Below are 24,456 nucleotides of genomic sequence, written 5' to 3'. Positions count from 1 at the left end.
TACGAAGAATTTTACTTTGAAAGATAAAATAAAGCAGATTTTCTATAGCGGGAAGGAGATAGAAAGGATGTGGATCGACTTGGAAAAGCAACGTTGCTACTGAAGCACTACACTGCGTATGCAAAATTCTGACTAACTTTTTGATGGCTTGGTTACCGCTATGTTGTCTCAGCAAATTCGCGTCTCTTTTCTTTTCCTTCCACTCGGTAATTAAACCGCGTTATCGACCAGCATATTTTCCGTCATTCTCACAGAGATGATGTGTACATGAAACGACAGAACATTTATTAACACAAGCACATAGAAAATTTTCTAAGAATTTGAACTAATTTTTGGTCAAGTCCCTGTTCGGGCGCCAAGTGTGATGTTACAAAATAAAAGTGATGTTGTTATTCAATGGAAAGTTGGAAATTGAGATTTAGCTTACTGTTTTATCAATCACAATTGGCGTAAGAATCATGAATTGACCATTGTCATAAAATATTGCATTATGAGATGTGAATAGGTTTTTTACTTGCAGTTTCGCGTGGCTTGAGGCAGTCACAACTAGCGTGCTATTGATTAAGAAATTGCGTTATCGTCTTTCTAATTACTTCATGATCGTAGTACGATCATACCCAGTTGTGAAGTTATTGTTATGACAAAACAATTTCCTAAGGGACCAGAAAGTTCTTAAGGGCGCAAAAACAACTGTAACATCACACAAAAGGGAAATTCAATATTAAAGCTGATGCAAGAAGACGATAAAACAGTTTTCTTTTTATCAGTGTAACACGCACATTGGACTGCTGATCTTGGTGTCTGTAATATTAGCAAAATGCATAATTAAAATGAGAATAATACTGAGGAGATGATAGGAATGAGCACTGCTAAATGATTCAGTATTCCCAGAACAAATATTTATTATAACTAAAACATATATCGCACCTTAAGCTTAGTACTACAATGACGGTAGATTTTTATGTCCGTATCATGTCCATTCAGCACTCTTTTATATAGCCATTGTCTTCTTTGAGTCGCTCGTGCGTCGTCACGGTAAGTTATAACAGTTCTTTACACTTCACTTAAACTTAGACGTAATACGTTTTTATACATTTAGTAAAAATTAGATCAGACTGCCACAAATCTGCGTCCGCCTTACTTAAGAAAAACAGTATAAGTCTCTTTAGTGCTCAAGGCTTCATTTGTTCTCCAGCGAACAAAATAGTGAAGGATCGCATATCTATGGGTATTTTTCTGTTTATATTGCCGCCCAAAGACGACGAATTACATTATTTAGATAATTCCACCGTCTCCATGCGACGCCTCATTATACATTAATTATTATTTATAAACAAGTATTTGCCTTCTGGCTGAAAGTATTAACTACTCATATTTGCTGTTATAATGAAGTCAAAAATAGCGAATATCACAGTGTGTTGTGCTACGATTTTTGGGAGGATAAATAAAAAGTGTGTGGCAACAGTAAACTTGTTGTTTCATTTAATATTAAATACAGGATGAGAAAATAAAGGAGAAAAATTTTGTTGGCAAGCAAGATAAAGAAAATGATAGCATGCAATGTTGAGTTGTGATTGGTACATAGACAGGAAAGTAGTCTAGGACATTTCGAGAAAACGGGCATCTTTAAGAACAGTTCATTAAGAATATTTGTTATTTGTATGAGAACGTCTTACTGTACTGTAGGTTGAAAGGGTTAGAAGCTAAGAATTGAGTGCGTTATAGTATGAACTGTTAAGCAAAGAAAATCTATATTTGTCGCTACATGGCAGCTGCCTATTTGTGTGATTGAATTCCTTTCATGAATATTAAACGCAGCTAGGAATGATTTTGAAGATATGTCAGGGGCTTCTCTATACTGAATGCACATACTACCGCAGCGCCAAAGTAATTTTCTAATAGTTTCATAAATTGGTTATTTACTGCGACGAACCATTTTGCTGTTTCAAACATCACGAGAGTTAACGGGCGCCACTTATTATTTAACCTTTATTGATGATGTAAGAAAGTCATATTCAGCAGTATTGATAAGTAAACAGGAAGTGCGGGTTGGTAGCGTTGAAAACACTAAAGTCGTAAAGCCTTATTTTGATATTCACGAGATGAATGAGGACATGGTGCCATTAGCAAATTAATTCAGCTTTATGAGTAAAAATGATTGCGGAAGCGCACTATTAATAAAGCAACCCTCTACAGAAGTGAATCACCCCAGTAACATTGTTGCGGTGCAGAGAAACAAGTTGTATGATTCGCAGTGTTTTAGTGAATGGGGAAGGACAGTTAACAACTAAACATTTCAACGTTGTGCTCTTGTCGCGTTTGTTTGTAAGAGGACTGAGTCAAACTGAAATAAAACACAGCCGCGATGCAGATACCATGCCACAAGTCCGTGATAAATTTTCATTTAGTCATGCGACCATTATATAAACTGTGGGTATTATTGGGTTTAGCGCCCAGGGAAGAGGATGATACTACAGCTGTCCGCTGCAAGAAATGTCAAAGTGGTATATGGAAGAGTGTAATACATCCTTCCGCCTTCTGGTTGTTAGCAACTGTTCTGGCGTCAGTGTTTTATTGGTATCGAATGATAAGATTACACGTTACTTTAGCTAGCTTACCGTCGATTGTTTACTTTATCCTGTTAACCTTGACAGACGGAAAGCTACTGTTGATTTTCTGGATATGCACTATTACTAAACTAGCACATGTACGATCCTTTATCACAAAGCTCACGTTTGTAGATGATGAAATTCCTGTAAAGAAGGCAATTCATGGTAAAGCCATTTGTGCTTTCGTATTCGTCACCAACGGTGCACTGATGACTGGTTCTATCTATTGTCCAGGTTCAGTCTCTGAAGGAATAACTCTGTTGCTTCATGTGGTGTTCAGATGGTTTATAGACTCAGTCGTAATCCTCCAGTTTGTATTGATGGTCATGGAACTGTGGATGAGATTGAGGAGTCTTAACACATGTCTCTTGGAAGAGATGTTCCAATCCGACCTTCGTGTTTTGCCAGTAGCGCCGCTGTCTGCTGGGTCAGCTGCTAGGATGAGCCATCTGCGGGAGGCGTTCGTGGCGTTAGGACGTGCCAACGAGTTGCTGGAGGAACACTTTGGGTTACCAGTGGCCATTGACATCGCGCAGTGTGTGCTCGGTGCCACATGTAGCGCATATGAGTTACTTATTCTCATTGTGAGAGTACAGTCTACGGATATCCTACCGTACAGCAAATCAGTAACCACTTCGGCGCTGTGGCTCGCCTACCACTGCCTGAAGCTTGTGGCCTTGGCACTGTCCTGTGCTGCATTCGAGAATGCAGCAAGACGTACCGGCGTGATCCTCAGGAGATCACCTGTGCTGCACTCTCCATTCGCTGACGAGGTGGAAGCCTTCCTGCGTGTGACGTCGCAGGACTCGCTATTGCGTTTCACAGCTGCAGGATTCGTTGACGTCGACCGCCGTCTGCTGGTTTCAACTCTTGCCGTCGTCATCACATACCTTGTCATCATTGGTCAGTCGGTGATTAACTAAGGAAAGCTTTTATCTTTCCTGTGTTTTTGTACTTTAGATTATCAAACACAAGCAATACTCAGGATTCTTGTTTGCTTGTAATTGAATGTGATTTTATGAGTTTCAGAGAGCCAAAAAAAGAAAGAGTATTTTGATTTTAGTGAGTTCGTGTTTAGTGGAGTGAAACACTCTAGCTTTACATTAAGCTACTGCTTAGTTTTCATTAATTGCTAAGTGTTTGTAATAAAACTCCAACTGCGCACTTCAGAAGCACAGTAATCAGTCAAAGTGACGCCCTGCTTAAGATACTAAAAGCAGTTTTTAAATTCCAGTCAGACATATTGCTTGAGGTTCTCTGTGGTTTTAATTAAAGTACTAAGACGAATTGTGGGACGCATCCTTCACTTTCCAAGCACATCATCATCCCGTTTGAGACTTACTGCTGTTTTAAGAAATATTCAGTAACTTGTGCATTGAGATCTGAGGATGGTAACATTGATTACCAAATCCGGTAGCCAAGAATAAAGGTTATTATTATTGATCTTGGCAAAGAAGTTCGTCTCCTACAGTCCATTTGAAATTGTTATAACTTTATTGGCCTTAGGGCGTTGAAGCCTAATCTTTCGTATTCTATAATAGCGCATTCTGTATTTTTTAATCAATACATGGCTTACTAGTGGTAAAAAAGTACCATATTCCTCCCATAGAAAACAGTCCTAACATGTATGAACTGAATGACAGCAGAACTGACCCTCAGCCCTATGTGCAGTTTAACTAACTATGGAATGTTTTTCAAACACATGCATGTCTGAAACACAACAATTTTTCTCGAACCAAATGCTCCATCATATCTTATAGTCAGACTACTCTTGAAGTGTCAAAATCTGTTGTCTGTATGTTTTTTGAGGTAGGAGATGTTCTTTATTTAACATTTAACATTTTTGGGTACAAAATGAAATTTGTTATTTGTAGATGTTTAACTAGATGGGTGTGGAATGAAAATACAATTGTAGCTTAATTAGCGCAGTATTCTGTATCTAGCGTCAGCCATGGAAATCAGAAATGGCAGCTGTGGCAGTAGTGACATGAAAGACTATGCTACACCTAGTTTGAATAAGCATTAATTTTTTTGTGTAGAACATTTAAATCAAACAACTGACCATTTTTCACAGTTTGTCCTTGCCACACACCTCAGCAGTTTATTTGAATGTATTTTCATTATTGCATTTATGATAATTTTTTGTGGTGTCTGATACCCTTCCCTGCTGCATTGTAACACGAATTTCCGATTCTTACTGAGGGTCTTATCTTACTTATTCGAATTCTTATTACTCTTGATTTTATTTGTATGCAGCATTTACATCGTGGCTCAATGCTGGTAGCACATTTACACTGTCGAACTTATGAAGTCTTATCTGCTGACTGCTGTTTCAAAGCATTGTATTTATTGTGTAAAAAAGCGGATTGTTAAAATTACTGGCATTGCTGGGTGTACTAATTATGTCACAAAATGATACAATGTGTATTTTAACCATAGTACCACTTGACATGATTTTTATACCATATAGCCATTTCAATTGCAAATATTCCAAATTTAATATCACTGTTCACTACATTGTACATAGTCCTCTTATTTAGGTACAACTAATTATGATTTACACAAAGCATCGCATTTACTGTAATACAATTAACATTAAAATATTCTTATACTTTCTTATATTATTATACCATGAAGTTATTATAGGCGCAACACAGTTAATTTCTGCTGTCAGCCCCACTCATTGTTTAAATGTTTGAGTATGTTATATCATTGGTATCCATTTATGTCTCAGAAAACATAATAAAACATTTTTGTTATTATTGAAGCAGTTTAATTTAACTTACGCTATTAAATGTTAAACTAGTAGATTTTATTTCATTTTGAGAATACAGGGTGTTACAAAAAGGTACGGCCAAACTTTCAGAAAACATTCCTCACACACAAAGAAAGAAAATATATTATGTGCACATGTGTCCGGAAACGCTTACTTCCGATGTTAGAGCTCATTTTATGACTTCTCTTCAGATCACATTAACCATGGAATGGAAACACACAGCAACAGAACGTACCAGCGTGACTTCAAACACTTTGTTACAAGAAATGTTCATAATGTCCTCCGTTAGCGAGGATACATGCATCTACCCTCCGTCGCATGGAATCCCTGATGCGCTGATGCTGCCCTGGAGGATGGCGCATTGTATCACAGCCGTCCACAATACGAGACGAAGAGTCTCTACATTTCGTACCGGGGTTGCGTAGACAAGAGCTTTCAAATGCCCCCATAAATGAAAGCCAAGAGGGTTGAGGTCAGGAGAGCGTGGAGGCCATGGAATTGGTCCGCCTCTACCAATCCATCGGTCACCGAATCTGTTGTTGATAAGCGTACGAACACTTCGAGTGAAATGTGCAGGAGCTCCATCGTGCATGAACCACATGTTGTGTCGTACTTGTAAAGGCACATGTTCTAGCAGCACAGGTAGAGTATCCCGTATGAAATCATGATAACGTGCTCCATTGAGCGTAAGTGGAAGAACATGGGCCCCAATCAAGACATCACCAACAATGCCTGCCCAAACGTTCACAGAACATCTGTGTTGATTACGTGATTGCACAATTGTGTGCGGATTCTCGTCAGCCCACACATGTTGATTGTGAAAATTTATAATTTGATCACGTTGGAATGAAGCCTCATCCGTAAAGAGAACATTTGCACTGAAATGAGGATTGACACATTGTTGGATGAACCATTCGCAGAAGTGTACCCGTGGAAGCCAATCAGCTGCTGATAGTGTCTGCACACGCTGCACATGGTACGAAAACAACTGGTTCTCCCGTAGCACTCTCCACACAGTGACGTGGTCAACGTTACCTTGTACAGCAGCAACTTCTCTGACGCTGACATTAGGGTTATCGTCAACTGCACGAAGAATTGCCTCGTCCATTGCAGGCGTCCTCGTCGTTCTAGGTCTTCCCCAGTCGCGAGGCATAGGCTGGAATGTTCCGTGCTCCCTAAGACGCCGGTCAATTGCTTCGAACGTCTTCCTGTCGGGACACCTTCGTTCTGGAAATCTGTCGCGATACAAACGTACCGCGCCACGCCTATTGCCCCGTGCTAATCCATACATCAAATGGGCATCTGCCAACTCCGCATTTGTAAACATTGCACTGACTGCAAAACCACGTTCGTGATGAACACTAACCTGTTGATGCTACGTATTGATGTGCTTGATGCTAGTACTGTAGAGCAATGAATCGCATGTCAACACAAGCACCGAAGTCAACATTACCTTCCTTCAATTGGGCCAACTGGCCGTGAATCGAGGAAGTACAGTACATACTGACGAAACTAAAATGAGCTCTAACATGGAAATTAAGCGTTTCCGGTCACATGTCCACATAACACCTTTTCTTTATTTGTGTGTGAGGAATGCTTCCTGATAGTTTGGCCGTACCTTTTTGTAACACCCTGTATATGTGTTTTTACTTTCGTTAGCAGTGCACTAAGTCTATACTAATAATGAATTTGTAAAAATGTCATTTCTGTCTCTTTGGCTGTTAGTACATGCTTCTCCAAAACTAGTAGACGAATTTCCGCGGGCTTCAACACGTAACTTGAGGATAGCTTGAGGCACTTATAACCCTCCTACCTCTCTGGATAATTAGGCTTTTCTATATGATCGTTACCTAAAGTCCCTAATCTGTGGGGAAAAGGCATCTACTCCGAAGAATAATGCAAAATCGAGACAAGTAGTTGAAGTTATAACCGAATCGCCACTGCTCAGTACTTTATCAATGACGATTAGAAACAAAGTTCGATTAACTTTATATATTTTATTACGTAAACTAGTTTTTAATTAAGAGTAGTTAGTGGAAAATTTGGAAAAAAGTTTTTCGTTGTATGTCGTTAATGAAAAGAACCAACGGTAGCCAGTTCCTCACTGGATCAAGAATAATTAAATTTAAACTGAACTTTATACTCATAAGCAATCTTACACAAGAGTAGTCACTGGCGTCATAACGTAGGAACAGTACCTAATCCACACTTTCAAGTACTTCACACGCAGTAACAGTAATCAAATAATAATCAAATAACAAACACATACTACATATTATATTAATTTTCAGAGATCAATTAAAGTATGATTATATACTGGCTATGGACAGAAACTTTTTGTTGCGTTACTCACCGTAATACTGACTGTCGTAACTGTAGCAAGCAGAAAGACTGTTTGAATTTACTGATTGGTAAGGTCTTCGTTTACCTAGCAGTTAATCTGATATTTCTTTGTAATAAAAGTTGTAAATTATGCCACAAACTATAAACTAGAACTGTGCTTTGACAATGAAGTTCAGTGGCCAAGTTATGTAAAGTTTAACTACCAATTTTTTTATTATGAAAGTTACTCTATTTTTCGCAGATGAGTTAATACTGGCTTTTGCATCATTCTGTTTCTGGCCCTATTCATACTACAGCCAAAGATTTCATTATTACGTAATTGTCCAAAAGTTGTAAAATAATGTTTTGATAACCTAATAAACTAATGTTCCCTTCATTTTCAGTTCATTTTCTGATTATCTGGGTTCATATAAAGGGACAGGATGGATACTACTTGGATGACGACTTAGGAAAATTATTTACGTAACAAAATGCACGAAAACAATTTAGGGAATAAAATTCCAACTACGCTGGTCAGGCTATTACACTTTTAGTTATAAAAAGTCTAGATCTTACTTCACTTTATGATACCGTTGGTTTTTGTCGAGGGGCTTCATTTAGCGGTAAAATAGGGCACCGGTTGATCTTCTTGCCATACCACAACCAATAACTAGGACACACAGTATTCTTGATGTTATGTGAATTACTCTTGCTGAATTTGTACTGAGCCCAGTAAATGCCATAGCTTGCCCATATTAAACATACGACAAACCAACCATTTCACTTTTCACTACTCCGCACTTCGGAAACAGACTTTTTATCTCTGCACATTTGCATAGTCACACCGCCGAATACACACTACCTACGACACCTATCGTCTACTGGCGTCTCCGAACTACTACTTTTTTGGCCATCTCGAACCCCCAGCGATAATGCATTACACTCTTTGACAATATATTTTTCCTGACTACGCCAGCGTGTCTACTTACAAAATGTTAACATTTCATGCGCATTCTCTTTCTTAAATAACAAATAGCATTTGTAACTCGATAACATAGTTACGAGAATAATGTTCAGCACAAGTAATAAAACAAACTTTGCAAAACCCGTAGAAAACGTATGATCATCCTCAGAGTTGGGTTTTATACACTGTGCTATATTTAGTTAATCAAAACTCACTTCACGAAAAAAAAATTATATTGATCTGAAATTTAGTGAATCAATATTATCCTACTCTCAAAGACTATTAGTCGACTTTATGTAATGTTTTCGCAGGTAACTTAATCGTAGCTTGGGACACAGTATAGGCTTTATTTCATCAAAATTGTATCATGGGAAAAAAGATACCCACACATTTTATGAAAATGCAAATATGTATGTGTGTGTATGTTTATGTATGAACTTATGTATTTCCCACATCTCCTCCGAAACCAATGGACCGATTTAAACAAAAGCTGCATACATATTAGTTACTGACTGCAAAGAATCGATGTGGGGGAAAGAAGCACCAATCTATCAATGAGGTGAGGGTGCAGGTAGGCCACGACAAGTTTATACCCAGATTTTATTCATCCATTATTCATTTTATTCATCACTTGCAACAAACTCAACACATAATTTCAAACCTTTACGATACTTTTATGGCTTACAACCTCCGCAAAATGATGAAAGGAAAAATGTTTATCGGATACAACATTTTCTCTGTTCATGCAGTAAAACTGTCGCATCAAGCATGGCGTTTTAATTTACTACTTTTTTACAACCATCTGCATTCGCCACACATAGAGCAGATAGTGTTCAGATGTACTAATGAATATACCTGCAAAATTTTATCATCTTACGACACATAGTTCAGGATATATGACGTCATGAACACCGAGCTGCGTGTAAACGAAACTGCAGGGCGAAATTCGCTAGAGGTACAGGTGAAATAAGTGTACTAATACTTATTTCGATGATGTTTGGCACAGAGGAGCTTGACGTTCGAGGAAGAACGTAGGATACTTTAGAAAGTGTGTAGTACAAGATAATTTTTGATCTGTAGAATATTATGGAATTACAGAAATATATTTACTCCTTGAAAAGCTGTTTACAATTTGACCTTTGAACTCCACAATACTTGTGAAAATGCTTTTATTGTTTGATATGTGCTACGTGATACGATTAAAAATATTGAATACAATGCTTGTTCACTCTTCAGTGTATTTAATCCACATTTCATCACTTTTTGTTGCATAATGTCAAGCTGTACACTGCTTGACACTTTCTAAGGAACAGAGACATTGTTGGACAGCAATAATCACAGGCAGTGATGGACGACATGAAGCACAGCACGTACATAATATTGGTAGAGGTATATTTATAGGAATAAATGAAACAATAGAACGAAAAACCAACCAATTTGCAAATATTTTATTTTTCATTCGATGTATGCACTGCGTATGCGCATTACCCATTTCTTAACATCTTTGGAAATGCCATTTTCGAGATTGGTATGTTGATTTGAAAATAGGTTCGGCCGGGAGCTAGTCATAGAGTGAAACATAAAATATTTGCTGCTTGGACTGGTTTTTCATTCTACTGGTTAACAGAAATTGCTGTCCCAAGTTACTCTAGCATGCTGGAAGTTCGGAAGTGATACAGATTTCTTCACATGGGAAAGCAGGGAAACAGATATAAATAATCTTTATGTTTGACACAGGTCAGGTTCCCAAAGTAAATGTAGTTATCGGACTTTCATTAAGGAGTATTCCCTCTTCTGACCCTAATGCACATTTTGCACCAGTTATTCGTGACACCTACCAAACTGTAGAGGGGTCCTTGGGATGATATTGTCCACTCTTCTCTCAAGGCTGTTTCAAGTCCTTGCACGGTTCGAGGAGAGGGTGTTCGTTGAGAAATCTTTCTGCCAAAAACATTCCAGGGATGGTCTAAAGGTCTGGGGTGTAGGCAGCACGTTCCTTATTATCTGTATCTTCACCTTCCAGTGTGCCCGACACTTCAGCGGTCCGATGTAGACGGGCAGTATCGTCCATAAACAGAACGGAGGCAACCTCGTGCACCTCCAAACAGACGGACGTCATCCAGAATAATCTCCATGCAATATCGCTGCGACGTAATGGTACATGGTGCAAAAATGTGCAGCTACGTCCGGTCAATGCGAATAATGCCTGTCCACACCATAACGCCAAGGCCATACAAATGACGTTCATGAACGGTCTGTGGTGTGTAACGTGTTACTCTCTCTCTCGAAACTAACTGGTGGCCTGAGTCCTTGCCACAGTGAAGCGGGATTAATCGGAGAACATCACTCTGGACCACTGTTGCTGACCCCAACAACATACGCTCTGCTCCATCGAGCGCTTTCTCGACGATGGTATGGTTGAAGTGTGAAGAATTTCGCAGGCTTCCGAGCGCACAGACTGATTAATCGACGCGAAATGTGTCTGGCAGAGACGCCTACCGGTAGCGGTTGCAAGGTCTGCGGCGACCTGCCTAGGAGTGAGACGTCGGTTCCTTTTTGCTGCTAGGGCTACGGATCGGTACTCTTGCTGTGTCCTGGTCCATCTACGCACACTGGCATTCTTTCGTATAGCATTTCCACCTTCAGCGACCTTGTTTCATCTCGAAATGATACTTTTGGACACACCCATTACTGTGACGACAGTAGTGACATTAGGACTGACTTCGAACCGTTCAACTACTCTTTCACTATCGTAAACACTCAAATGACGTCTTGTAGGCATGTTGGTACATCACAACGAATGAAGTATTAATCGGTTCCACAACAACATTAGTCAAGCACCATACTGCATATCCAGTAAGAGCGAAAGACTAAATTCCTATCTTGCCCACTTTTTTAATGCGAGGACTTCGGTCTTAGTGTTCCAGTCTTATTGTTCCCTCTTGATCCTTGTACATATTGTATTTCTCTCCGTTCTGTCTAGCTTACCACTACTTTTCTCAGAATTTCGAACATCTTGCACCATTTTACATTGTCGAAAACTTTTTCCAGGTCGATCAATGCTATGAAAGGGGCCGGTTTTTCTTCACTCTTGCTTCCATTATCAACCGCAACGTCAGTACATCCTCTCTTGTGCCTTTATCTATCCTAAAGCCAAGCTAATCCTTATGTAACCGATCCCCATTTTTCGTTTACGTTCTTCTGTATATAATTGTCTTCAGGAAGTCGAGTGTTTGACCCGTAAAGATGATTGTGCTGTAATTCTCGCGCTTGTCGGCTCTTGCAATTTTCGGAATTGTTTGGATGATGTTTCTCTGAAAGGCTGATGGTATATCGCCAGCCTCACCCACCAATGTTAAAAGTCGTTTTGTTACCACCTGTCCCAATGATTTTAGAAAATCCTATCGAATGTAATGTGTCCTTTTTGCCTTATTTGATCTTAAGTCTTCGAAAGCTCTTTTAAATTCTGATTCTAATACTAGAACCCCTACCTCTTCCCTGTCGACTCTTATTTGTTCATCTATCACGTCTTCAGACAGGTCTTCCCAATCGCGTAAAGCTTCAGTATCCTCTTTCCACATACCCGCTCTCTCCTCTGCATTTAACAGTGGAATTTAATGTTACCGGCCTTGCTTTTAATTTCACTGAAGGTTGTTTTGACCTTTTTATATGGTGATCCCGTCCTTTCGGCAATCATTTCTTATTCGATTTCTCCACATTTTTCATGCAGTCATTTGGTCTTACCTCCCCTTCACTTTCTGTTTACTTCGTCCCAAAGTGAATTTTATTTCCATAGTCCCGAATTTCCCTTAACATTTTTTACTTCCTTCTCTTGTCGTTTAAGTAAAGTATTTCACCTTTATTCACAGTTGCCTTCCTTGTAGCTACCGTTTTCTTTCCAACTTCGGTGATTGTCCTCTTTATAGAAGTCCACTCCTCTTCAGCTGTAGAGCTTATGAGCAGTTATATTATAGCAGTGCTTGAAATATATCTCTTCATTTATTAGTCTTTATATAATTCTCATATAATAAACAACTTCAGTTAGCTTTCATATTTCATCAATAAATTAGGGAAAATTTTTCACGTTGCAAGACCTATACCCATCCAAAAATCTCAAAAATTTATGATTTCGCCCAAATAGTTCACCACTTTTTCGTTGTTCATGAACTGCTCTAGTTATCATCAGAACTCCAACAGTTGAAGAACAAGTTCCTGAACAGCAAAAAGAAGTTGAAAAAAAAACTTTTTATATAAAACTTACACTGTGCTATTGATGTACTGTTATTAAGGAATCTATTGGTAGGTAGGGGCTTGTATTGTTAGCCAATAAACAGAGTGCAATAATACTTAGAAACTGTATTTTTTGTGCAAACATTGACTTTTTTAAAATGGTACAATGTTTGTTGACATTAACGAACTAAAAGTAGGGCAAATTAGAATGTCAGTGGTGTTTGTTCCACGATTCTAGTGCGAGTGGTTTAAGGGATGCTGTACTTTGAAATTTTTCCACACCGACGCTTCTTTATGCCATTCAGCCTGCGCAGTTGCCAGGTACGATGATGTTATGTTTGCTTATAGTGTGCTTATATATTCATTGAGTGCACTGCGACTTGCTAGTCAGATAGTGTGTGACAGATCGTGAGCGAATGGGATTTACGAATGCAGAAGTAGCCGACATGCTCATTGTGTATGGAGAGTGTAGGAAGAGTGCAATTCAGTCTTGTGCGGTGTATGCGGCAAGATATCCCAACTAACGTCAACCATCTCAGCAATTATTTATCAATCTCTTCAACTAGTTACACGAATGGTGGTGTGACACTTAGACAACTTAACAGAAGGAAACAAGTGATGACAAAAGAGGGGGAAATTGACGTTCTTGTTGCTGCTGCAGTTGACTGCACATTAGCTCCCTCACAATCGCAAGAGGAAGTGGTATAATTCAGGCAAGTGTCCTATGCGCTATACTTCAACATAGGTTTTATTCCTATCACATCTCTCTCCATCAAGAGCTGCATGAAAACGATTATGAAAATAGTGTTAACTTCTCTAGAAGGGCATGGACGCAGATATTCCAGATGTATCTTGTTTAGTGATGAAACCACATGTACTAATCATGGCCAGGTAAACCGCCGTAACATGCACTATTGGCCTGTTGACGATCCCCGTTGGTTTCGTCAGGTGGAACATCAGCGTCAGTGGATTGTAAACGTGTGGTGTGGGATAGTGGGCCTTTAGATCATATACCGTTTTTCATAGATGGAACACTGAACGCAAAACAAATATCGCAGCCTCCTAACAGACCATATTCCACGGATGCTAGAAGGCGTTTCTCTGCAGACGAGAAGGAACCGGTGGTACCTACATGATAGCTGTCGTAGTCGTAATGGACGTAGTACTACGGTATATTTCCACGAATGGCTTACAAATCGTTGGAATGGACGAAGAGGACCTGTACATTGGATATGACGCCTGTGGACTTTTTTCTGTGGGAAAAGCTGAAAGACGCTTCCTACAAGACATAGTATCTCCACCCTATGATATGCAACGACGTATTACTGCAGTCTGTTCGGATATCTCCGGCGAAATGCCAGCATTTGTGCTGTAGTCGTTCCATAACAGACTGGAAGCGTGTATTGTCGTTACCGGTGGTCGTTTTGAACACAACCTGTAATGGTCAAATACCTCGTTGTTGGTCAGAATCCACGCTACTAGCGTATCCAAGTGTTTGTTCTTTACTGTGTCCTACCATAGGTATTGTACAAGTATCAATATGGGAACTTTTGAAAGTACGATATCTCGTAAACGACTCGCACTAGAATCCTGACATTCTAATTTACCTTACTTTTAGTCTGTTAATATCAATAGGCATTGCTACATTTAAAAATGTATATGGTTGCACAAAAAGTACACTTTCTAAGTATTATTACATTCTGTTGATTGGCTGACAGTACGATACCGTAGCTACCAATCCATTCTGGGAAAACCGTAAATCAATAGCACTTTCCATTTCCACACTATCTGCGAGGTAAGTTTTAGATGATTTACTCTGTATAAAAAGTAACACAAAGAATAATCACTACTCCACCAGCGACTAAGCAGAACTTCTGCATGGCGGGAGTAGTCTGCGATTGCTAGAGCGGTGCTCTCGCTGCTGAAGCACTGGATATTTTTGGTTTTTAATGTCCCTGATAACAAACATCGATATAAAATTTATCGCACTAGGTAATTTGTGACCACTCTGTCGAATGCGCACATAAATTCCATTTTACAAATTGTTTTGTCTGCAATGGGAAACCAACTGACGTTTTCCACCGATGCAGGGTTTCGCGTGAAAGACGCGATGAGCTATATTTGTTTGGGATGACTCGAATTGCACGTACCAAAAACCATATTGCAAGTATCTGCTGAAGCCCCAGAGAAAATGCTCTGCTGAATAACTGCTTGCATCCGGTCGAGAGGTGGACTAACGCGTTCCTGACTTGCTCAATCTATGAAGCTCTTTCTTTTGAATAAGTCATGCAGTTTTTCTGAATTTGAAGTCATTTCTTTGTCTGTTCATGCACTTAACATCTACCAATTTTTGTCCCATTCGGATCATTCCTTCATGCTGCGTCACTATTCCGTTTTGCATTACATTCATTCCCGAAACATCATCGTTCCACTTTTATGTGCAGTGGACGCGGCTGTGGAAATGTCTTTGCATGGAGTGATAGCACATTGGATCAATCACACTGAAGAATACACCGATTTCCCATCATCATTAACACTTCAACACAGTTAAAATAAATTTAATGAAGATAATTCATTAATATGAAATAAAAATTCTAAAATACGATGTAAACAATATCATAACTGCATACAAGCGTGTATATTTTACTGCAAGTAAATGGATGAATGGATGACTGAATGTATAATGAGCAGCCACCTCATGATCCATGTGATGTCCCCATCACATGGATCATGTTTTATCTGTAATAGGTATAAGTACTGAAAATACATGGTTAATTTGGTTACGTATGCCAGATCTGTACTCCTTCACCAGAAATACAAGCCATAGTATATTACTCAAACGTGATTGTAGGCCCAAAATCATTCCAGGTGGCAAAGGAGTTGGAGTAAAGAGGAAGCCTTTAATATTTTGAAGTGCCACGCAAAATGGTGATAGGATGTTGGGAGAAAATGTGCTTAGGAGACACTCCGATTCAGATCTGTATGAGAACACCGGTCACTATCCGATTTCAAGTACCGGCGACATGCAATTTCTCTTAGAGCGTACGTAGGCAGTTTAACTACTTCGAAGTCACCATTCACCTCGATGTTCATGCTGGGCAGCGAACTGTGTCGTCTCCAAAAGCCTCACTCACTGTAACTATGGAAGAACGAAATGCGTTAATGTATATTCATTACATAAAAGAATGTCAAGATAATGTGGTATTTCTTTCATTTTCTATGAATGATTCCATTTTTCTGTTGGTACGTTGTTCTGCTGTTTTAAATTGTTACCTTACACATAATTTTCCGCCTAATATGTCAACTCCTGCAGCAGCAGATATAGCAGTCTGTAACAGATTTGACCGTTGCTTGACCGCGTGCGCCCTGTCCACACCACGTACCTGATAATCCCTCGGCGGTCGTACTGTTCTGCTCCACACTGCTGCTGGCTTGCCTGATATTATCTATCGAAATATGCAAGCGGGTTTAGGGGAGCCACTCAACGTCAAGCACAACACTGTCCTACATCTGGTATGAATATCTATATTCTGAGACGATAAGGAATCACAGGTTGCACTGTTTACATTCTAAGTCGTAAATGATCCTAATTAACAATCTTGATGATTATCTGTCCACAACATCACTCAAGACGAGCGTACGCGTAACCGACATGACGCGGGTGATTGTCGATGATGCGGAAGCCGAATGACCGAACGAAAATTCTTACGCTCGGCACACATACAGATATCTGTTAATAGTCCTCCTTGACACTAGTAGTGATATAACACTGTTCGTAAAGTTAATTTTTCAGTTCCTTAGTTCTCACTTGTACGAGCGTGCGCGTAACCGTCGCGGCGCGGCTGATTGTTGATAATGTGGAACGCGATGACGGAACGCACGTCCTCACGCTCGCTACAAGACACTGGCACTTGACTGCACTCTTTTATGGTAAGTAATTTTTACTGATTCCCATCAGTTCGTTCCGGGAGACCGAACACGGCGCGGATGATCGATGTTGTGCGACGCGCAATGAGAGGATACATAAATACGTTATTGACAGCACTGCTCATTTCCAATTACTTCTTGACGCACTTTCCTCTGAACCATTTCCATATATCATCACTTTACTATAATAGGTTGTAGCAACACTTCAACTTCCATACTAACAATGCCTCTTACATGCAGAGCTACACACTACACAACATATCAGTTCCGTGTCCCGCGCTCGACTGTCAAGACGCGACTGCCTGCAAAGATACTCCACAACTAAACCAGCGATATGACAGTACACTTACAAGTCGTCTGTCGAGATACCTATTAAGTTTGCAGCGACAAAAAGACTATTGTTGTGTTGGTGCACATACATCCTTTTGCTACAAAATGAAAATCAATCAATTCTCACTTACTCCCACTAATTTCTATGAACAAAGAAGTTACATCAGTATCGTAATCAAGCGCTGAGTCATGACATCAAATTGATACACCTAGCAATTGAAATGGTTATTATTTTCTTTCCATTCCGTGCAGAATCGAGAGGAGGAAATCAAAATATAATTGTGTGCATCATCACATATAGTCGCCTTCACGTAGAATAATGTATTAGACCTGTAGACCTACACCACATCAAAATTATTAATATTATCTTTTAAAGGATGGCCAAAATTCCAATTTCCTGTGACATTGGGATGCAGTGCTAGTGATTCTATGGTTTTCCCGCAATTTTGTGCTGCTTTTCTTCGTCGTATTTATAGCCGACTCCACATTTAATTCATGTCTAAAATAGTATTCTTTTTATGATACAGGAACAGGCATCCCGCTACATATTAAAGACAATTCATTTCAGGAGCTTTAATTTTATGTGGTGCGACGGTAGAATTCAACTTCTGTATTCGTACAAAACTAACGGAAGGATTGTAATTGAATATAGTTTGAGTTGGATTTCCTGTCGCATATTAGCTTCTAATGTTCAGTGCATTATACTACAGAAACACAAACGTCTTCGTCTTATTTCATATACATACCCCAGATATTACATAATGCGAGCTGGCGCTGTGGGTATCACACTGACCTCGCATTCGGGAGGACGACGTTTCAAATCCTCATCTAGCCACCCACACTTACGATTTCCGTGATTTTCATAAGTGGCTTCAGGCAAATGCCGGACTGATTGCTTTCAGAATGGTAAGACTCACTTCCTTCTCCATCTTTTCGTAATCGGAGCATACGCTTCGTCTGTAATGAACACGGTGTCGACATTGACGTTAACCTTTCCTTTTCACCAGATATTAGTTATTTGTTCGGTTGTTTGTCAACACAGTTCAGTTTTTGCTCTGATTGGTTCCAGTCCTCGAATTGTTATCACTTAAATTTACTTGTGTACACTGTCGTACAAATTCTAGCAATATAATGACGCAACTTCTGTACCGCATCTGTAATTTATTTTGGGGATTGCGTAATGTGACCAGGCTATCTGCAACCAGTTAAATTCTAAAATTTATTCGGTGAAAGTAAACACTGCCATCTCACCCGTTGATCAATGTTTGCTGAGAGTGGTTTTCGTTTCAGAGGATGAATCTTGATCTTATTGTTCACGTAGAGAGACTGAACAGGGGAAAGTAAGGGATATGTAAGGGATTTTGTAGTGCTTCCCGTAGTAATTTCAACTTGCCGAGTGGACCGGGACTCGAACCCGGGATTCTCACTTTATGCGTGATGTCGCCTTAAGCGCTTCGGCTATCTGTACATGACCCACAGCCAGACTCAGACTTCCATATGTCGTCGTCTTTTGTCACGACTTGACGTCGTACGTTACGTATATTCTGACGAAGATAGGCATGGTTGATGGGGGAACATGGGAAGGTGTGGGAGATTGGGGGGGGGGGGAGGGGGGAGATGCTGTGAGTGACATTCATCTGGGCATCGATGACATCATTTACTACCATACTTTAAACGTAATTTGAACTACTATATTATAGCCACTTTAATCCTTAGTACTTCTGCGCTGTCAGCATCTTCAACGCTGTCAGATAACTTTAAACTGTGTATTCTGATGATGCTCCTGTTCATTAGAACAGTGAAATCGGTAAATAAAAAATACTAACTGGAGTTTTAAACATGGCTGTCTCTCAGAAACCGTATATGAGTTTCAACGGAGAAATACCACTGCCAACCGGTTGCAAATAATTTTTAATACATTGACTTAGGTTTCGACATCTCTAAGGATGTCCTCGTTTGCAAATACGAATACATTTAGTATACTTCGTAACGGCTGAAGTCGCCGCAGTGCCCGTACTTAGCACATGTATTCATCTCCAGAAGAAATTTGCATCGTAATTCAGAATAACACAGGCACTGCATTACCGCAGTCACGGGGCAGCGCTATGCACTGTAACCTCCCCACAAAATTCATTCACATTTAGTGTAACCTCAAAACAGAAAATTTCCTAAACTTCTCAACAGTAAAAATTATAATTACGTCCATCACATTCAGTGTAACGTCCCAACAAAAAAATAAATTCAGTAACCTGGTAATAATGCAATGTAACTAACCTCTCAATTAAATTGTCGGTCACTTATAACTTTTCAATAATTGACTGTGAATTTAACCTGGTAAATTTTGGACGTCAGCAGTGCTGCGTCATGGCCCTGAAAGATCATTCTGAATAAAAAGGAAAAATTCTTACCTCAATGAAGTCGCCGGATAAGGCATATATATATCTGCTCTTACAATAAATTTTTCTGGCACAGCCCTGTGCAATGCTGGCCGATAGATTTGTCATTTATGAAAGGAAACAACTGATTTTTCTTTTGCAATAATCGGGATGATCATAGATTGGAGAAATTAGTAAACTCTTTAAATTGAAATGAATGGTTGTTAAAAGTTACTTCTTATGAGAAAGATTATTATTAGGACATTTTTAAAACATTTGCATGGGACTTGAGATAACAATCCTACATATGCGCGAGGCTGCTTTTTACCTTATACAATAATGCTCAGGCTCCGGCATCGCTGCTCCACGACCCGCCCAGCCAACACGATACACCAGACCAATCTGCTAGCAACAACTTACTGCTACAGGAACACAGTTCCTACTGCAGTCAACACTGCTCTCTGGTCTGAGATTCTCTTATACCTTACATATCGCAGGCAGCACGTGAGCAATACATCGAAATTACATCTGCTCGGACCTCTTACAGCACATACACAGATGGTTGTACCATCAGGTACAAAAGGTGTTAAAATGAAATGCATTGGCTGAGCTGTCATTTGAACTAGGGTGATTCATGTGAAAAGTTTCCGACGTTATCATTGCCGCACGATGGGAATAAACAGCCTCTGAACGCGGAATGGTAGTTGGAACTAGTCGCGTGGGACGTTCCCTTTCGCAATTCGTCAGAGAATTCAATATTCCAAGACCCACAGAGCCAAGAACAACAAATTTCATGCATTACCTCTCACCACAGACAACAGAGTGGCCGACGGCCTTCTCCTAACGACCGAGCGTCTGCGTATAGTTGTCATTGCTAACGAACAAGCAAGACATCGTGAAATAACTGCAGAAATCAGTGTGGGACTATGACGATTGTATCCGTTAGGACAGTCACAGTGCGGCGAGATGTGGCAATAACGGCCTACGGCACCTAACGACCGAGGCGAGTGCCCTCGCTAACAGCACGATATCGTCTGCGGCGCCTCTCATGGGCTCGTGACCCTATCGGTTGTGGACTAGCCGACTGGAAAATCATGGCCTGGTGAGATGAGTCCTGACATCAGTTGGTAAGAGCTGATGGTAGGGTTCGAGTGTGACCCAGTCTCCACGAAGCCACGGACCCAAGATGTCAACAAGGCAATGTGCAAGCTGGTGGCGTCTCCATAATGGTGTGGGCTGTGTTCACTTAAAATGGGCTGGGTCCTCTGGTTCAACTGATATATTCCACATGGTAATGATCTCAGACTGCCGAGCAAATAATCAGCTGAAAAACTATAAGAAAAAGATTGTGTAAAACTTTTTAAAACTTTCAAAATTTTTCTATATATTGTCTCAATCGCATTTAACATTAAAAATTATTTACAAAGTGGTGAATAGTTTCGCTAGCTTAACTACCATCTTCAGATACTGTGTAGAATTATAAATGGCCTGGCAGTGACCAAGACGAGCAAATCTCATTAGCTGATATATTTTTTGTGTAATAAAATACGAAACACGCGTTTGAAAGTCCGAATCAATTCACGAAACGTGTGACACAAGTGATAAATAATTATACATGAGGTCGAACGTGAGGGATTATCATGGGTACTTTACTAATAATATTAACATTAACGTATTGTGGTGGAACTGTAACACATTTTCACATGTAATGCCACCTGTTGTCGCATAAGAGCAAACTGCTAACACAAAACGCCATTTACAAAATGTCTTTTAATTTTAAGAGTCATGAACACAAGCGCCGCCATGATCGTGTAACCATCTTACAAGCTCGTATTAATTTCGAGTAGACAAGTTGCAGAACTACACATGTATGATTTCATAGGTATGGCTTAAGTCTGCTCGACAGATTGGTTCGTTTAGGTACCAAGAAGACGAAATTTGTTCTATATCATTGACAGCAAAGCAATCAGGCGTCTCCTTTGTAAGCAGTGATGTATATATGTTCTTTGCATTCTCAGATTTACTGTCATGGAGAGAACGATTCATACTAGATTTCACATATTCTTAACACTAGTAAAACTCTCTGTGAAGGTGGAAGCTTTTCCAGTAATAGTTGGGAGTCCATATCCTTAAACGATAAACCTATTACACAGCATTATCATGTTACCTACTCTTGTTTCTGTATAAGCTATCCGATTCCGATAAATTGTCAGGTGAATCGTCTTCCAGGTACTTGAATAGCCAGTCGTTCACTGACTATAGCGATAACAAAGTATTCCGTTGAAAGTTCATTCATGTAATGCATATGCATCCTTTACTACTTATGAAATATGCTTTACTTTGTGACGAATAGATAGTCATTAAGTTTTGCAACCAGAATTCTACCAAGATATTTTCTACTATACAACTGTCAGTACCGCTGTTTGTTAGATTGTCTAATCGATTTCAACGTTACATAATTAAAACTATAGACGTAAAGAGCATAGTTTTATAACTGCCTTAAACGTGCGTAGTTCTACACAATTTAACCATCTCATTAGCATTTGCTTTAATTCTCTGGAAGGTGCTGATTTTGATCCCACATCAGGCTGTGTTAGTAACTGTATATGCGTAGGGCAAACACTGTATTGCGTTTTAGCATAGCAATGAGATCAGAGTATCTACCAACAGCAAATACTTTTTTGCTGATCCTGATTATTTGCACCCGTAGGAAAAACTTATCGTAAAGACCAAGATGACAACACTTCCGGTAAAGTGGTATCCCGTTATTCTTTCTAAATTTGGTTCTAATTGTAATCTAGCTGTAAAACTTCTAGCCCAGTTATACTACTTAATGTGTGTTGCATTGTGGATACCATATGTTCACTGGTAGGGTGCGGGAGTGGATCCAGCAACGACAAAGAACATGCATTTGTCTTTTGAAAATGTAGTGTCACTCTACACACCAAATGCTTACTAAGTAGGAAAATTAGCTGCGTGTATATTTATTAAATTATTTATCCTGTTGTCTTTAAAACGCGAGATGTCAACTACAAGGAAACACTACATCCTATCCTAGCAAAAGTATGTGTAGAACAAAAAGGAGGATACTTTGACAAAATAATAGGGCAAGCCAGACTTTGATGCATACACAAATATAAAATCGATTAATGAGGTCAGTCATATGGCGCAAGAAATGATAGCACATCTTATACAACAGTATCGCGAAAAACATTTTAAGCGGTAAAAAACTGTAGACAGATTGGTAATAGTTTGCATTAGATGTACACCTTTCAGACACAATTTAGTCATGTGCAGTAACTGCTTTATGGAGAGTGTTGTGGTGTAGACGGAGTCTAAAATATGTTTCTCCAGCTTTAGTTAATCAGTACCTTGAACATTACTTTCATCTTGTATGTTTAGGTTATGTACTAAGCTTTGACAGCCCTGGTTCGACTGTATTCTGTGTTATTAATATTAGAGAATGTACAAATGGATGTCATCACTGTCATGTCGACATGGAGTGACGTTTTATAAGAGTCAGTAGGCCTAAAGCTGTGTTTAAGGTATGGCTAAAGTCAACACTCCACCTCCACAGAAACATATATGTGTGCTTGAGCGTATATAACAGTTGTCTTTGGCCGTTAGTATTGTGTGGATTGACATTTGGAAGAAGTACAGTTTGTAGTCACTCCGCTTGTGTAGGGAACCTGTACCAAAGATGTATGGTAAGAATAGCAACTCGCATTGGGTAAGGTAAGCAATAAGATCATATATAGACTTTAACATTTATGCAGACTACGGGAAAAGTGGAAAATGTGCGAAAAATGTCGAAAAACGAAAAAATGGGGAAAATGTGGAAATAAGGAGAAATACGAAAAAACAGAAATAAATAGTAAAATGTGGAAAAATTGAAAAATTCTGAAAAATTTAAATAAAAATTCTTAATTCAGAATATCCGTATTTATACGTGTGGAGTAGTCGGAATTTGCGGCAGAAGCACTAGATATATAGGAAAAATGTGAGGCTACACATGCACTTAGAAGCAAAAACAATATACAGAGGGAGTAATAGGAATATGCAGTAGAGAGGGGCTGTGAGTCTGTAACTAACGACTAGATTTAGCAGAGGAGATGACACCTCATACACATAGGTATATGGTTAACGAGATGGAAGATGGTGCATTCTAGAGTCATGATGTCAAAACAACACTATCATGCTCCCATTAGTAGTGTGTGCACATGGGGGCGGTAATGTTATTTCCAATCCAAATCGCAGCTAAACTATTGGTTCTGTACGTAGGAATATACGGTGAAAAACGTTGCTGACATATATCAAGTCCTCTTACTGTAACTCTTTTTTTATTATGAATGTTAGGTTAGTGGAATACGATTTATAAAGTTCCCTTTATTTGGATTCTACATGTTGAGGTATTCTCTCACAAGAGTAGAGATAACACATACTTCAAATAGATCTAATCTTTTAATAAAACACTTATCAGAACCAAATACATTAATATAGGGGTTCTGCAAGGTAGCATATTAGGACCAATACTGTTCCTGATATACATCAATGACTTTCCCAGTAGTGTTACTCATGGTGAAAAAATTATCTTCTCTGATGACAGAAATATTATAGTCACTGAGGAAACAAGAGAATTCCTTGCCGAGAAAGCAAATGAAACTCTCAAGAAAGTTTATGATTGGGTGATAAGCAGTAAAGTGGCATTGAACATAAAGAAAACTAATGCCATGAATTTCAGTTTTAAGAGGAAAAGTGACAATGTTAAATGGAATGTAGATGGCATCTCTATAGACTGTGTAACAAATGCAGAATTTCTAGAAATGAATACAGATTCTCAGTTGAAGTGGTGTGAACACACAAAAGTACTTGCAAACAGAATGTCATCAGCATGTTATGCCTTTAGAATTCTATCATCAGTGC

The sequence above is a fragment of the Schistocerca serialis genome, chromosome 2, assembly GCF_023864345.2.
Source record: "Schistocerca serialis cubense isolate TAMUIC-IGC-003099 chromosome 2, iqSchSeri2.2, whole genome shotgun sequence".
NCBI lineage: Eukaryota > Metazoa > Arthropoda > Insecta > Orthoptera > Acrididae > Schistocerca > Schistocerca serialis.
This window is presented reverse-complemented; position numbering follows the sequence as displayed.